A 16984-nucleotide genomic window follows, 5' to 3' on the forward strand; every position below is an offset into this window, starting at 1 on the left:
GACTGTTCCAGGTCTTCCATTCTGTAGACTGCTACAGGACTTCCATTCTGTAGACTGTTCCAGGTTTTCCATTAGGTAGACTGTTCCATTCTGTAGACTGTTCCATTATGTACACTGTTCCAGGTCTTCCATTCTGTGGACTGTTCCAGGTTTTCCATTATGTAGACTGTTCCATTCTGTAGACTTTTCCATTATGTAGACTGTCCCAGGTCTTCCATTCTGTAGACTGTTCCATTCTGTAGACTGTTCCAGGTTTTCCATTATGTAGACTGTTCCATTCTGTAGACTTTTCCATTATGTAGACTGTCCCAGGTCTTCCATTCTGTAGACTGTTCCATTCTGTGGACTGCTCCAGGTCTTCCATTCTGTAGACTGCTCCAGGTTTTCCATTCTGTAGACTGTTCCATTCTGTAGACTGTCCCAGGTCTTCCATTCTGTAGACTGTTCCATTCTGTAGACTGCTCCAGGTCTTCCATTATGTAGACTGTTCCAGGTTTTCCATTCTGTAGACTGTTCCATTCTGTAGACTGTTCCAGGTTTTCCATTCTGTAGACTGTTCCATTACGTAGACTGTCCCAGGTCTTCCATTCTGTAGACTGTTCCAGGTCTTCCATTCTGTAGACTGCTCCAGGTCTTCCATTATGTAGACTGCTCAAGGTCTTCCATTCTGTAGACTTTTCCGTTATGTAGACTACTCCAGGACTTCCACTATGTAGACTGTTCCATTATGTAGACTGTCCCTGGTCTTCCATTCTGTAGACTGTTCCATTCCGTAGACTGTTCCAGGTTTTCCATTATGTAGACTGTCCCAGGTCTTCCATTCTGTAGACTGCTCCAGGTCTTCCATTCTGTAGACTGCTCCAGGTCTTCCATTCTGTAGACTGTTCCATTTCGTAGACTGTTCCAGGTTTTCCATTCTGTAGACTGTTCCAAGTCTTCCATTCTGTAGACTGCTCCAGGTCTTCCATTCTGTAGACTGCTCCAGGTCTTCCATTCCGTAGACTGTTCCATTCCGTAGACTGTTCCAGGTTTTCCATTCTGTAGACTGTTCCAAGTCTTCCATTCTGTAGACTGGTCCAGGTCTTCCATTCTGTAAACTGTTCCATTCCGTAGACTGTTCCAGGTTTTCCATTCTGTAGACTGTTCCAGGTCTTCCATTCTGTGGACTGTTCCATTCTGTAGACTGTTCCAGGTCTTCCATTCTGTAGACTGCTCCAGGACTTCCATTCTGTAGACTGTTCCAGGTTTTCCATTATGTAGACTGTTCTATTAGGTAGACTGTTCCATTATGTAGACTGTCCCAGCTCTTCCATTCTGTAGACTGTTCCAAGTCTTCCATTCTGTAGACTGTTCTATTATGTAGACTGTTCCATTATGTAGACTGTCCCAGGTCTTCCATTCTGTAGACTGCTCCAAGTCTTCCATTCTGTAGACTGTTCCAGGTCTTCCATTCTGTAGCCTGTTCCATTCTGTAGACTGTTCCAGGTCTTCCATTCTGTAGACTGTTCCAGGTCTTCCATTCTGTAGACTGTTCCATTCTGTAGACTGTTCCAGGTCTTCCATTCTGTGGACTGTTCCATTCTGTAGACTGTTCCAGGTCTTCCATTCTGTAGACTGCTCCAGGACTTCCATTCTGTAGACTGTTCCAGGTTTTCCATTATGTAGACTGTTCTATTATGTAGACTGTTCCATTATGTAGACTGTCCCAGGTCTTCCATTCTGTAGACTGTTCCAAGTCTTCCATTCTGTAGACTGTTCTATTATGTAGACTGTTCCATTATGTAGACTGTCCCAGGTCTTCCATTCTGTAGACTGCTCCAAGTCTTCCATTCTGTAGACTGTTCCAGGTCTTCCATTCTGTAGACTGTTCCAGGTTTTCCATTATGTAGACTGTTCTATTATGTAGACTGTTCCATTATGTAGACTGTCCCAGGTCTTCCATTCTGTAGACTGTTCCAAGTCTTCCATTCTGTAGACTGTTCTATTATGTAGACTGTTCCATTATGTAGACTGTCCCAGGTCTTCCATTCTGTAGACTGCTCCAAGTCTTCCATTCTGTAGACTGTTCCAGGTCTTCCATTCTGTAGGCTGTTCCATTCTGTAGACTGTTCCAGGTCTTCCATTCTGTGGACTGTTCCATTCTGTAGACTGTTCCAGGTCTTCCATTCTGTAGACTGCTCCAGGACTTCCATTCTGTAGACTGTTCCAGGTTTTCCATTATGTAGACTGTTCCATTCTGTAGACTGTTCCATTATGTAGACTGTCCCAGGTCTTCCATTCTGTAGACTGTTCCATTCTGTGGACTGCTCCAGGTCTTCCATTCTGTAGACTGTTCCAGGTTTACCATTCTGTAGACTGTTCCATTCTGTAGACTGTCCCAGGTCTTCCATTCTGTAGACTGTTCCATTCTGTAGACTGCTCCAGGTCTTCCATTATGTAGACTGTTCCAGGTTTTCCATTCTGTAGACTGTTCCATTCTGTAGACTGTTCCAGGTCTTCCATTCTGTAGACTGTCCCAGGTCTTCCATTTAGACTGCTCCAGGTCTTCCATTCTGTAGACTGTTCCAGGTCTTCCATTCTGTAGACTGTTCCATTCCGTAGACTGTTCCAGGTTATCCATTCTGTAGACTGTTCCATTCTGTAGACTGTTCCAGGTTTTCCAATCTGTAGACTGCCCCAGCTCTTCCATTCTATAGACTGTTCCATTATGTAGACTGTCCCAGGTCTTCCATTCTGTAGACTTCTCCAAGTCTTCCATTCTGTAGACTGTTCCATTCTGTAGACTCTTCCATTCTGTAGACTGTTCCAGGTCTTCCATTCTGTAGACTGTTCCATTCTGTAGACTGTTCCAGGTCTTCCATTCTGTAGACTGTTCCAGGTCTTCCATTCTGTAGACTGTTCCATTCTGTAGACTGTTCCAGGTCTTCCATTCTGTGGACTGTTCCATTCTGTAGACTGTTCCAGGTCTTCCATTCTGTAGACTGCTCCAGGACTTCCATTCTGTAGACTGTTCCAGGTTTTCCATTATGTAGACTGTTCCATTCTGTAGACTGTTCCATTATGTAGACTGTCCCAGGTCTTCCATTCTGTAGACTGTTCCATTCTGTGGACTGCTCCAGGTCTTCCATTCTTTACACTGCTCCAGGTTTTCCATTCTGTAGACTGTTCCATTCTGTAGACTGTCCCAGGTCTTCCATTCTGTAGACTGTTCCATTCTGTAGACTGCTCCAGGTCTTCCATTATATAGACTGCTCCAGGTTTACCATTCTGTAGACTGTTCCATTCTGTAGACTGTCCCAGGTCTTCCATTCTGTAGACTGTTCCATTCTGTAGACTGCTCCAGGTCTTCCATTATGTAGACTGTTCCATTCTGTAGACTTTTCCATTATGTAGACTGTCCCAGGTCTTCCATTCTGTAGACTGTTCCATTCTGTAGACTGTTCCAGGTTTTCCATTATGTAGACTGTTCCATTCTGTAGACTGTTCCATTCTGTAGACTGTTCCAGGTCTTCCATTCTGTGGACTGTTCCATTCTGTAGACTGTTCCAGGTCTTCCATTCTGTAGACTGCTCCAGGACTTCCATTCTGTAGACTGTTCCAGGTTTTCCATTATGTAGACTGTTCTATTATGTAGACTGTTCCATTATGTAGACTGTCCCAGGTCTTCCATTCTGTAGACTGTTCCAAGTCTTCCATTCTGTAGACTGTTCTATTATGTAGACTGTTCCATTATGTAGACTGTCCCAGGTCTTCCATTCTGTAGACTGCTCCAAGTCTTCCATTCTGTAGACTGTTCCAGGTCTTCCATTCTGTAGACTGTTCCAGGTTTTCCATTATGTAGACTGTTCTATTATGTAGACTGTTCCATTATGTAGACTGTCCCAGGTCTTCCATTCTGTAGACTGTTCCAAGTCTTCCATTCTGTAGACTGTTCTATTATGTAGACTGTTCCATTATGTAGACTGTCCCAGGTCTTCCATTCTGTAGACTGCTCCAAGTCTTCCATTCTGTAGACTGTTCCAGGTCTTCCATTCTGTAGGCTGTTCCATTCTGTAGACTGTTCCAGGTCTTCCATTCTGTGGACTGTTCCATTCTGTAGACTGTTCCAGGTCTTCCATTCTGTAGACTGCTCCAGGACTTCCATTCTGTAGACTGTTCCAGGTTTTCCATTATGTAGACTGTTCCATTCTGTAGACTGTTCCATTATGTAGACTGTCCCAGGTCTTCCATTCTGTAGACTGTTCCATTCTGTGGACTGCTCCAGGTCTTCCATTCTGTAGACTGTTCCAGGTTTACCATTCTGTAGACTGTTCCATTCTGTAGACTGTCCCAGGTCTTCCATTCTGTAGACTGTTCCATTCTGTAGACTGCTCCAGGTCTTCCATTATGTAGACTGTTCCAGGTTTTCCATTCTGTAGACTGTTCCATTCTGTAGACTGTTCCAGGTCTTCCATTCTGTAGACTGTCCCAGGTCTTCCATTCTGTAGACTGCTCCAGGTCTTCCATTCTGTAGACTGTTCCAGGTCTTCCATTCTGTAGACTGTTCCATTCCGTAGACTGTTCCAGGTTATCCATTCTGTAGACTGTTCCATTCTGTAGACTGTTCCAGGTTTTCCATTCTGTAGACTGCCCCAGCTCTTCCATTCTATAGACTGTTCCATTATGTAGACTGTCCCAGGTCTTCCATTCTGTAGACTTCTCCAAGTCTTCGATTCTGTAGACTGTTCCAGGTCTTCCATTCTGTAGACTGTTCCATTCTGTAGACTCTTCCATTCTGTAGACTGTTCCAGGTCTTCCATTCTGTAGACTGTTCCATTCTGTAGACTGTTCCAGGTCTTCCATTCTGTAGACTGTTCCAGGTCTTCCATTCTGTAGACTGTTCCATTCTGTAGACTGTTCCAGGTCTTCCGTTCTGTGGACTGTTCCATTCTGTAGACTGTTCCAGGTCTTCCATTCTGTAGACTGCTCCAGGACTTCCATTCTGTAGACTGTTCCAGGTTTTCCATTATGTAGACTGTTCCATTCTGTAGACTGTTCCATTATGTAGACTGTCCCAGGTCTTCCATTCTGTAGACTGTTCCATTCTGTGGACTGCTCCAGGTCTTCCATTCTTTACACTGCTCCAGGTTTTCCATTCTGTAGACTGTTCCATTCTGTAGACTGTCCCAGGTCTTCCATTCTGTAGACTGTTCCATTCTGTAGACTGCTCCAGGTCTTCCATTATATAGACTGCTCCAGGTTTACCATTCTGTAGACTGTTCCATTCTGTAGACTGTCCCAGGTCTTCCATTCTGTAGACTGTTCCATTCTGTAGACTGCTCCAGGTCTTCCATTATGTAGACTGTTCCAGGTTTTCCATTCTGTAGACTGTTCCATTCTGTAGACTGTTCCAGGTCTTCCATTCTGTAGACTGTCCCAGGTCTTCCATTCTGTAGACTGCTCCAGGTCTTCCATTCTGTAGACTGTTCCAGGTCTTCCATTCTGTAGACTGTTCCATTATGTAGACTGTCCCAGGTCTTCCATTCTGTAGACTGTTCCATTCTGTGGACTGCTCCAGGTCTTCCATTCTTTACACTGCTCCAGGTTTTCCATTCTGTAGACTGTTCCATTCTGTAGACTGTCCCAGGTCTTCCATTCTGTAGACTGTTCCATTCTGTAGACTGCTCCAGGTCTTCCATTATATAGACTGCTCCAGGTTTACCATTCTGTAGACTGTTCCATTCTGTAGACTGTCCCAGGTCTTCCATTCTGTAGACTGTTCCATTCTGTAGACTGCTCCAGGTCTTCCATTATGTAGACTGTTCCAGGTTTTCCATTCTGTAGACTGTTCCATTCTGTAGACTGTTCCAGGTCTTCCATTCTGTAGACTGTCCCAGGTCTTCCATTCTGTAGACTGCTCCAGGTCTTCCATTCTGTAGACTGTTCCAGGTCTTCCATTCTGTAGACTGTTCCATTCCGTAGACTGTTCCAGGTTATCCATTCTGTAGACTGTTCCATTCTGTAGACTGTTCCAGGTTTTCCATTCTGTAGACTGCCCCAGCTCTTCCATTCTGTAGACTGTTCCATTATGTAGACTGTCCCAGCTCTTCCATTCTGTAGACTGTTCCATTATGTAGACTGTCTAAGGTCTTCCATTCTGTAGACTTCTCCAAGTCTTCAATTCTGTAGACTGTTCCAGGTCTTCCATTCTGTAGACTGTTCCATTCTGTAGACTCTTCCATTCTGTAGACTGTTCCAGGTCTTCCATTCTGTAGACTGTTCCATTCTGTAGACTGTTCCATTCTGTAGACTGTTCCAGGTCTTCCATTCTTTAGACTGTTCCAGGTCTTCCATTCTGTAGACTGTTCCATTCTGTAGACTGTTCCAGGTCTTCCATTCTGTGGACTGTTCCATTCTGTAGACTGTTCCAGGTCTTCCATTCTGTAGACTGCTCCAGGACTTCCATTCTGTAGACTGTTCCAGGTTTTCCATTATGTAGACTGTTCCATTCTGTAGACTGTTCCATTATGTAGACTGTCCCAGGTCTTCCATTCTGTAGACTGTTCCATTCTGTGGACTGCTCCAGGTCTTCCATTCTTTACACTGCTCCAGGTTTTCCATTCTGTAGACTGTTCCATTCTGTAGACTGTCCCAGGTCTTCCATTCTGTAGACTGTTCCATTCTGTAGACTGCTCCAGGTCTTCCAATATATAGACTGCTCCAGGTTTACCATTCTGTAGACTGTTCCATTCTGTAGACTGTCCCAGGTCTTCCATTCTGTAGACTGTTCCATTCTGTAGACTGCTCCAGGTCTTCCATTATGTAGACTGTTCCAGGTTTTCCATTCTGTAGACTGTTCCATTCTGTAGACTGTTCCAGGTCTTCCATTCTGTAGACTGTCCCAGGTCTTCCATTCTGTAGACTGCTCCAGGTCTTCCATTCTGTAGACTGTTCCAGGTCTTCCATTCTGTAGACTGTTCCATTCCGTAGACTGTTCCAGGTTATCCATTCTGTAGACTGTTCCATTCTGTAGACTGTTCCAGGTTTTCCATTCTGTAGACTGCCCCAGCTCTTCCATTCTGTAGACTGTTCCATTATGTAGACTGTCCCAGCTCTTCCATTCTGTAGACTGTTCCATTATGTAGACTGTCCCAGGTCTTCCATTCTGTAGACTTCTCCAAGTCTTCAATTCTGTAGACTGTTCCAGGTCTTCCATTCTGTAGACTGTTCCATTCTGTAGACTCTTCCATTCTGTAGACTGTTCCAGGTCTTCCATTCTGTAGACTGTTCCATTCTGTAGACTGTTCCATTCTGTAGACTGTTCCAGGTCTTCCATTCTTTAGACTGTTCCAGGTCTTCCATTCTGTAGACTGTTCCATTCTGTAGACTGTTCCAGGTCTTCCATTCTGTGGACTGTTCCATTCTGTAGACTGTTCCAGGTCTTCCATTCTGTAGACTGCTCCAGGACTTCCATTCTGTAGACTGTTCCTGGTTTTCCATTATGTAGACTGTTCCATTCTGTAGACTGTTCCATTATGTAGACTGTTCCAGGTCTTCCATTCTGTAGACTGCTCCAGGACTTCCATTCTGTAGACTGTTCCAGGTTTTCCATTATGTAGACTGTTCCATTCTGTAGACTGTTCCATTATGTAGACTGTTCCAGGTCTTCCATTCTGTGGACTGTTCCAGGTTTTCCATTATGTAGACTGTTCCATTCTGTAGACTTTTCCATTATGTAGACTTTCCCAGGTCTTCCATTCTGTAGACTGTTCCATTCTGTGGACTGCTCCAGGTCTTCCATTCTGTAGACTGCTCCAGGTTTTCCATTCTGTAGACTGTTCCATTCTGTGGACTGTCCCAGGTCTTCCATTCTGTAGACTGTTCCATTCTGTAGACTGCTCCAGGTCTTCCATTATGTAGACTGTTCCAGGTTTTCCATTCTGTAGACTGTTCCATTCTGTAGACTGTTCCAGGTTTTCCATTCTGTAGACTGTTCCATTATGTAGACTGTCCCAGGTCTTCCATTCTGTAGACTGCCCCAGGTCTTCCATTCTGTAGACTGTTCCAGGTCTTCCATTCTGTAGACTGCTCCAGGTCTTCCATTATGTAGACTGCTCAAGGTCTTCCATTCTGTAGACTTTTCCGTTATGTAGACTACTCCAGGACTTCCACTATGTAGACTGTTCCATTATGTAGACTGTCCCAGGTCTTCCATTCTGTAGACTGCTCCAGGTCTTCCATTCTGAAGACTGCTCCAGGTCTTCCATTCTGTAGACTGTTCCATTCCGTAGACTGTTCCAGGTTTTCCATTCTGTAGACTGTTCCAAGTCTTCCATTCTGTAGACTGCTCCAGGTCTTCCATTCTGTAGACTGCTCCAGGTCTTCCATTCTGTAGACTGTTCCATTCCGTAGACTGTTCCAGGTTTTCCATTCTGTAGACTGTTCCAAGTCTTCCATTCTGTAGACTGGTCCAGGTCTTCCATTCTGTAAACTGTTCCATTCCGTAGACTGTTCCAGGTTTTCCATTCTGTAGACTGTTCCAGGTCTTCCATTCTGTGGACTGTTCCATTCTGTAGACTGTTCCAGGTCTTCCATTCTGTAGACTGCTCCAGGACTTCCATTCTGTAGACTGTTCCAGGTTTTCCATTATGTAGACTGTTCTATTAGGTAGACTGTTCCATTATGTAGACTGTCCCAGGTCTTCCATTCTGTAGACTGTTCCAAGTCTTCCATTCTGTAGACTGTTCTATTATGTAGACTGTTCCATTCTGTAGACTGTCCCAGGTCTTCCATTCTGTAGACTGCTCCAAGTCTTCCATTCTGTAGACTGTTCCAGGTCTTCCATTCTGTAGCCTGTTCCATTCTGTAGACTGTTCCAGGTCTTCCATTCTGTAGACTGTTCCAGGTCTTCCATTCTGTAGACTGTTCCAGGTCTTCCATTCTGTGGACTGTTCCATTCTGTAGACTGTTCCAGGTCTTCCATTCTGTAGACTGCTCCAGGACTTCCATTCTGTAGACTGTTCCAGGTTTTCCATTATGTAGACTGTTCTATTATGTAGACTGTTCCATTATGTAGACTGTCCCAGGTCTTCCATTCTGTAGACTGTTCCAAGTCTTCCATTCTGTAGACTGTTCTATTATGTAGACTGTTCCATTATGTAGACTGTCCCAGGTCTTCCATTCTGTAGACTGCTCCAAGTCTTCCATTCTGTAGACTGTTCCAGGTCTTCCATTCTGTAGACTGTTCCATTCTGTAGACTGTTCCAGGTCTTCCATTCTGTGGACTGTTCCATTCTGTAGACTGTTCCAGGTCGTCCATTCTGTAGACTGCTCCAGGACTTCCATTCTGTAGACTGTTCCAGGTTTTCCATTATGTAGACTGTTCCATTCTGTAGACTGTTCCATTATGTAGACTGTCCCAGGTCTTCCATTCTGTAGACTGTTCAATTCTGTAGACTGCTCCAGGTCTTCCATTCTGTAGACTGCTCCAGGTTTTCCATTCTGTAGACTGTTCCATTCTGTAGACTGTTCTATTCTGTAGACTGTCCCAGGTCTTCCATTCTGTAGACTGCTCCAGGTCTTCCATTCTGTAGACTGCTCCAGGTCTTCCATTCTGTAGACTGCTCCAGGTCTTCCATTCTGTAGACTGTTCCAGGTCTTCCATTCTGTAGACTGCTCCAGGTCTTCCATTCTATAGACTGCTCCAGGTCTTCCATTCTGTAGACTGTTCTATTATGTAGACTACTCCAGGACTTCCACTATGTAGACTGTTCTATTATGTAGACTGTCCCAGGTCTTCCATTCTATAGACTGCTCCAGGTCTTCCATTCTTTAGACTGATCGGGGTTTTCCATTCTGTAGACTGTTCCATTCTGTAGACTACTCCAGGTTTTCCATTATGTAGACTGTTCCATTATGTAGACTGTTCCAGGTCTTCCATTCTGTAGACTGGACCAGGTCTTCCATTCTGTAGACTGTTCCATTCTTTAGACTGTCCCAGGTCTTCCATTCTGTAGACTGGTCCAGGTCTTCCATTCTGTAGACTGTCCCAGGTCTTCCATTCTGTAGACTGCTCCAGGACTTCCATTCTGTAGACTGTTCCAGGTTTACCATTATGTAGACTGTTCCATTCTGTAGACTGTTCCATTATGTAGACTGTCCCAGGTCTTCCATTCTGTAGACTGTTCCATTCTGTGGACTGCTCCAGGTCTTCCATTCTGTAGACTGCTCCAGGTTTTCCATTCTGTAGACTGTTCCATTCTGTAGACTGTCCAAGGTCTTCCATTCTGTAGACTGTTCCATTCTGTAGACTGCTCCAGGTCTTCCATTATGTAGACTGTTCCAGGTTTTCCATTCTGTAGACTGTTCCAAGTCTTCCATTCTGTAGACTGCTCCAGGTCTTCCATTCTGTAGACTGCTCCAGGTCTTCCATTCTGTAGACTGTTCCATTCCGTAGACTGTTCCAGGTTTTCCATTCTGTAGACTGTTCCAAGTCTTCCATTCTGTAGACTGGTCCAGGTCTTCCATTCTGTAAACTGTTCCATTCCGTAGACTGTTCCAGGTTTTCCATTCTGTAGACTGTTCCAGGTCTTCCATTCTGTGGACTGTTCCATTCTGTAGACTGTTCCAGGTCTTCCATTCTGTAGACTGCTCCAGGACTTCCATTCTGTAGACTGTTCCAGGTTTTCCATTATGTAGACTGTTCTATTAGGTAGACTGTTCCATTATGTAGACTGTCCCAGGTCTTCCATTCTGTAGACTGTTCCAAGTCTTCCATTCTGTAGACTGTTCTATTATGTAGACTGTTCCATTCTGTAGACTGTCCCAGGTCTTCCATTCTGTAGACTGCTCCAAGTCTTCCATTCTGTAGACTGTTCCAGGTCTTCCATTCTGTAGCCTGTTCCATTCTGTAGACTGTTCCAGGTCTTCCATTCTGTAGACTGTTCCAGGTCTTCCATTCTGTAGACTGTTCCATTCTGTAGACTGTTCCAGGTCTTCCATTCTGTGGACTGTTCCATTCTGTAGACTGTTACAGGTCTTCCATTCTGTAGACTGCTCCAGGACTTCCATTCTGTAGACTGTTCCAGGTTTTCCATTATGTAGACTGTTCTATTATGTAGACTGTTCCATTATGTAGACTGTCCCAGGTCTTCCATTCTGTAGACTGTTCCAAGTCTTCCATTCTGTAGACTGTTCTATTATGTAGACTGTTCCATTATGTAGACTGTCCCAGGTCTTCCATTCTGTAGACTGCTCCAAGTCTTCCATTCTGTAGACTGTTCCAGGTCTTCCATTCTGTAGACTGTTCCATTCTGTAGACTGTTCCAGGTCTTCCATTCTGTGGACTGTTCCATTCTGTAGACTGTTCCAGGTCGTCCATTCTGTAGACTGCTCCAGGACTTCCATTCTGTAGACTGTTCCAGGTTTTCCATTATGTAGACTGTTCCATTCTGTAGACTGTTCCATTATGTAGACTGTCCCAGGTCTTCCATTCTGTAGACTGTTCAATTCTGTAGACTGCTCCAGGTCTTCCATTCTGTAGACTGCTCCAGGTTTTCCATTCTGTAGACTGTTCCATTCTGTAGACTGTTCTATTCTGTAGACTGTCCCAGGTCTTCCATTCTGTAGACTGCTCCAGGTCTTCCATTCTGTAGACTGCTCCAGGTCTTCCATTCTGTAGACTGCTCCAGGTCTTCCATTCTGTAGACTGTTCCAGGTCTTCCATTCTGTAGACTGCTCCAGGTCTTCCATTCTATAGACTGCTCCAGGTCTTCCATTCTGTAGACTGTTCTATTATGTAGACTACTCCAGGACTTCCACTATGTAGACTGTTCTATTATGTAGACTGTCCCAGGTCTTCCATTCTATAGACTGCTCCAGGTCTTCCATTCTTTAGACTGATCGGGGTTTTCCATTCTGTAGACTGTTCCATTCTGTAGACTACTCCAGGTTTTCCATTATGTAGACTGTTCCATTATGTAGACTGTTCCAGGTCTTCCATTCTGTAGACTGGACCAGGTCTTCCATTCTGTAGACTGTTCCATTCTTTAGACTGTCCCAGGTCTTCCATTCTGTAGACTGGTCCAGGTCTTCCATTCTGTAGACTGTCCCAGGTCTTCCATTCTGTAGACTGCTCCAGGACTTCCATTCTGTAGACTGTTCCAGGTTTACCATTATGTAGACTGTTCCATTCTGTAGACTGTTCCATTATGTAGACTGTCCCAGGTCTTCCATTCTGTAGACTGTTCCATTCTGTGGACTGCTCCAGGTCTTCCATTCTGTAGACTGCTCCAGGTTTTCCATTCTGTAGACTGTTCCATTCTGTAGACTGTCCAAGGTCTTCCATTCTGTAGACTGTTCCATTCTGTAGACTGCTCCAGGTCTTCCATTATGTAGACTGTTCCAGGTTTTCCATTCTGTAGACTGTTCCATTCTGTAGACTGTTCCAGGTTTTCCATTCTGTAGACTGTTCCATTATGTAGACTGTCCCAGGTCTTCCATTCTGTAGACTGCTCCAGGTCTTCCATTCTGTAGACTGTTCCAGGTCTTCCATTCTGTAGACTGCTCCAGGTCTTCCATTATGTAGACTGCTCAAGGTCTTCCATTCTGTAGACTTTTCCGTTATGTAGACTACTCCAGGACTTCCACTATGTAGACTGTTCCATTATGTAGACTGTCCCAGGTCTTCCATTCTGTAGACTGTTCCATTCCGTAGACTGTTCCAGGTTTTCCATTATGTAGACTGTTCCAGGTCTTCCATTCTGTAGACTGCTCAAGGTCTTCCATTCTGTAGACTTTTCCGTTATGTAGACTAGTCCAGGACTTCCACTATGTAGACTGTTCCATTATGTAGACTGTCCCAGGTCTTCCATTCTGTAGACTGTTCCATTCCGTAGACTGTTCCAGGTTTTCCATTATGTAGACTGTCCCAGGTCTTCCATTCTGTAGACTGCTCCAGGTCTTCCATTCTGTAGACTGATCCAGGTCTTCCATTCTGTAGACTGTTCCAGGTCTTCCATTCTGTAGACTGTCCCAGGTCTTCCATTCTGTAGACTGCTCCAGGTCTTCCATTATGTAGACTGTTCCAGGTTTTCCATTCTGTAGACTGTTCCATTCTGTAGACTGTTCCAGGTCTTCCATTCTGTAGACTGTCCCAGGTCTTCCATTCTGTAGACTGCTCCAGGTCTTCCATTCTGTAGACTGTTCCAGGTCTTCCATTCTGTAGACTGTTCCAGGTCTTCCATTCTGTAGACTGTCCCAGGTCTTCCATTCTGTAGACTGCTCCAGGTCTTCCATTCTGTAGACTGTTCCAGGTCTTCCATTCTGTAGACTTTTCCATTCCGTAGACTGTTCCAGGTTATCCATTCTGTAGACTGTTCCATTCTGTAGACTGTTCCAGGTTTTCCATTCTGTAGACTGCCCCAGCTCTTCCATTCTGTTGACTGTTCCATTATGTAGACTGTCCCAGGTCTTCCATTCTGTAGACTTCTCCAAGTCTTCGATTCTGTAGACTGTTCCAGGTCTTCCATTCTGTAGACTGTTCCATTCTGTAGACTCTTCCATTCTGTAGACTGTTCCAGGTCTTCCATTCTGTAGACTGTTCCATTCTGTAGACTGTTCCATTCTGTAGACTGTTCCAGGTCTTCCATTCTGTGGACTGTTCCATTCTGTAGACTGTTCCAGGTCTTCCATTCTGTAGACTGCTCCAGGACTTCCATTCTGTAGACTGTTCCAGGTTTTCCATTATGTAGACTGTTCCATTCTGTACACTGTTCCAGGTTTTCCATTCTGTAGACTACTCCAGGACTTCCATTCTGTAGACTGTTCCATTATGTAGACTACTCCAGCACTTCCGTTCTGTAGACTGTTCCATTATGTAGACTGCTCCAGGTCTTCCATTCTGTAGACTGTTCCATTATGTAGACTGTTCCAGGTTTTCCATTCTGTAGACTGTTCCATTCTGTAGACTGCTCCAGGTCTTCCATTCTGTAGACTTTTCCATTCTTTAGACTGCTCCAGGTCTTCCATTCTGTAGACTGTTCCATTCTGTAGACTGTTCAAGGTTTTCCATTCTGTAGACTGTTCCATTATGTAGACTGTCCCAGGTCTTCCATTCTGTAGACTGTTCCAGGTCTTCCATTCTGTAGACTGGTCCAGGTCTTCCATTATGTAGACTGTTCCATTATGTAGACTGTTCCAGGATTTCCATTCTGTAGACTGCTCCAGGTCTTCCATTCTGTAGACTGATCCAGGTCTTCCATTCTGTAGACTGTTCCAGGTCTTCCATTCTGTAGACTGTCCCAGGTCTTCCATTCTGTAGACTGCTCCAGGTCTTCCATTATGTAGACTGTTCCAGGTTTTCCATTCTGTAGACTGTTCCATTCTGTAGACTGTTCCAGGTCTTCCATTCTGTAGACTGTCCCAGGTCTTCCATTCTGTAGACTGCTCCAGGTCTTCCATTCTGTAGACTGTTCCAGGTCTTCCATTATGTAGACTGTTCCAGGTTTTCCATTCTGTAGACTGTTCCATTCTGTAGACTGTTCCAGGTCTTCCATTCTGTAGACTGTCCCAGGTCTTCCATTCTGTAGACTGCTCCAGGTCTTCCATTCTGTAGACTGTTCCAGGTCTTCCATTCTGTAGACTTTTCCATTCCGTAGACTGTTCCAGGTTATCCATTCTGTAGACTGTTCCATTCTGTAGACTGTTCCAGGTTTTCCATTCTGTAGACTGCCCCAGCTCTTCCATTCTGTTGACTGTTCCATTATGTAGACTGTCCCAGGTCTTCCATTCTGTAGACTTCTCCAAGTCTTCGATTCTGTAGACTGTTCCAGGTCTTCCATTCTGTAGACTGTTCCATTCTGTAGACTCTTCCATTCTGTAGACTGTTCCAGGTCTTCCATTCTGTAGACTGTTCCATTCTGTAGACTGTTCCATTCTGTAGACTGTTCCAGGTCTTCCATTCTGTAGACTGTTCCAGGTCTTCCATTCTGTAGACTGTTCCATTCTGTAGACTGTTCCAGGTCTTCCATTCTGTGGACTGTTCCATTCTGTAGACTGTTCCAGGTCTTCCATTCTGTAGACTGCTCCAGGACTGCCATTCTGTAGACTGTTCCAGGTTTTCCATTATGTAGACTGTTCCATTCTGTACACTGTTCCAGGTTTTCCATTCTGTAGACTACTCCAGGACTTCCATTCTGTAGACTGTTCCATTATGTAGACTACTCCAGCACTTCCGTTCTGTAGACTGTTCCATTATGTAGACTGCTCCAGGTCTTCCATTCTGTAGACTGTTCCATTATGTAGACTGTTCCAGGTTTTCCATTCTGTAGACTGTTCCATTCTGTAGACTGCTCCAGGTCTTCCATTCTGTAGACTTTTCCATTCTTTAGACTGCTCCAGGTCTTCCATTCTGTAGACTGTTCCATTCTGTAGACTGTTCAAGGTTTTCCATTCTGTAGACTGTTCCATTATGTAGACTGTCCCAGGTCTTCCATTCTGTAGACTGTTCCAGGTCTTCCATTCTGTAGACTGGTCCAGGTCTTCCATTATGTAGACTGTTCCATTATGTAGACTGTTCCAGGATTTCCATTCTGTAGACTGCTCCAGGTCTTCCATTCTGTAGACTGTTCCAGGTGTTCCATTCTGTAGACTGCTCCAGGTCTTCCATTCTGTAGACTGTTCCAGGTCTTCCATTCTGTAAACTGTTCCATTCTGTAGACTGTCCCAGGTCTTCCATTCTGTAGACTGCTCCAGGTCTTCCATTCTGTAGACTGCTCCAGGTCTTCCATTCTGTAGACTGATCCAGGTCTTCCATTCTGTAGACTGTTCCATTATGTAGACTGTCCCAGGTCTTCCATTCTTTAGACTGCTCCAGGTCTTCCATTATGTAGACTGTTCGGGGTTTTCCATTCTGTAGACTGTTCCAGGTTTTCTATTCTGTAGACTGTTCCATTATGTAGACTGTTCCATTATGTAGACTGTTCCAGGTCTTCCATTCTGTAGACTGTTCCATTCTGTAGACTGTCCCAGGTCTTCCATTCTGTAGACTGCACCAGGTCTTCCATTCTGTAGACTGTTCCAGGTTTTCCATTCTGTAGGCTGTTCCTTTCTGTAGACTGTTCCAGGTCTTCCATTCTGTAGACTGTTCCATTCTGTAGACTGTTCCATTCTGTAGACTGTTCCAAGTCTTCCATTCTGTAGACTGTTCCATTCTGTGGACTGTTCCATTCTGTAGACTGTTCCAAGTCTTCCATTCTGTAGACTGTTCCAGGTTTTCCATTATGTAGACTGTTCCATTCTGTAGACTGTTCCAGGTTTTCCATTCTGTAGACTACTCCAGGACTTCCATTCTGTAGACTGTTCCATTATGTAGACTACTCCAGCACTTCCGTTCTGTAGACTGTTCCATTCTGTAGACTGCTCCAGGTCTTCCATTCTGTAGACTGTTCCATTATGTAGACTGTTCCAGGTTTTCCATTCTGTAGACTGTTCCATTCTGTAGACTGCTCCAGGTCTTCCATTCTGTACACTGTTCCATTCTTTAGACTGCTCCAGGTCTTCCATTCTGTAGACTGTTCCATTCTGTAGACTGTTCAAGGTTTTCCATTCTGTAGATTGTTCCATTATGTAGACTGTCCCAGGTCTTCCATTCTGTAGACTGCTCCAGGTCTTCCATTCTGTAGACTGTTCCAGGTCTTCCATTCTGTAGACTGGTCCAGGTCTTCCATTATGTAGACTGTTCCATTATGTAGACTGCTCCAGGTTTTCCATTCTGTAGACTGTTCCATTCTGTAGACTGCTCCAGGTCTTCCATTCTGTAGACTGTTCCATTCTGTAGACTGTTCCAGGATTTCCATTCTGTAGACTGCTCCAGGTCTTCCGTTCTGTAGACTGTTCCAGGTCTTCCATTCTGTAGACTGTTCCAGGTCTTCAATTCTGTAGACTGTTCCAGGTCTTCCATTCTGTAGACTGCTCCAGGTCTTCCATTCTGTAGACTGTTCCAGGT

This window comes from Telmatherina bonti, assembly GCF_933228915.1.
Source record: "Telmatherina bonti genome assembly, chromosome: 15".
Lineage (NCBI taxonomy): Eukaryota > Metazoa > Chordata > Actinopteri > Atheriniformes > Telmatherinidae > Telmatherina > Telmatherina bonti.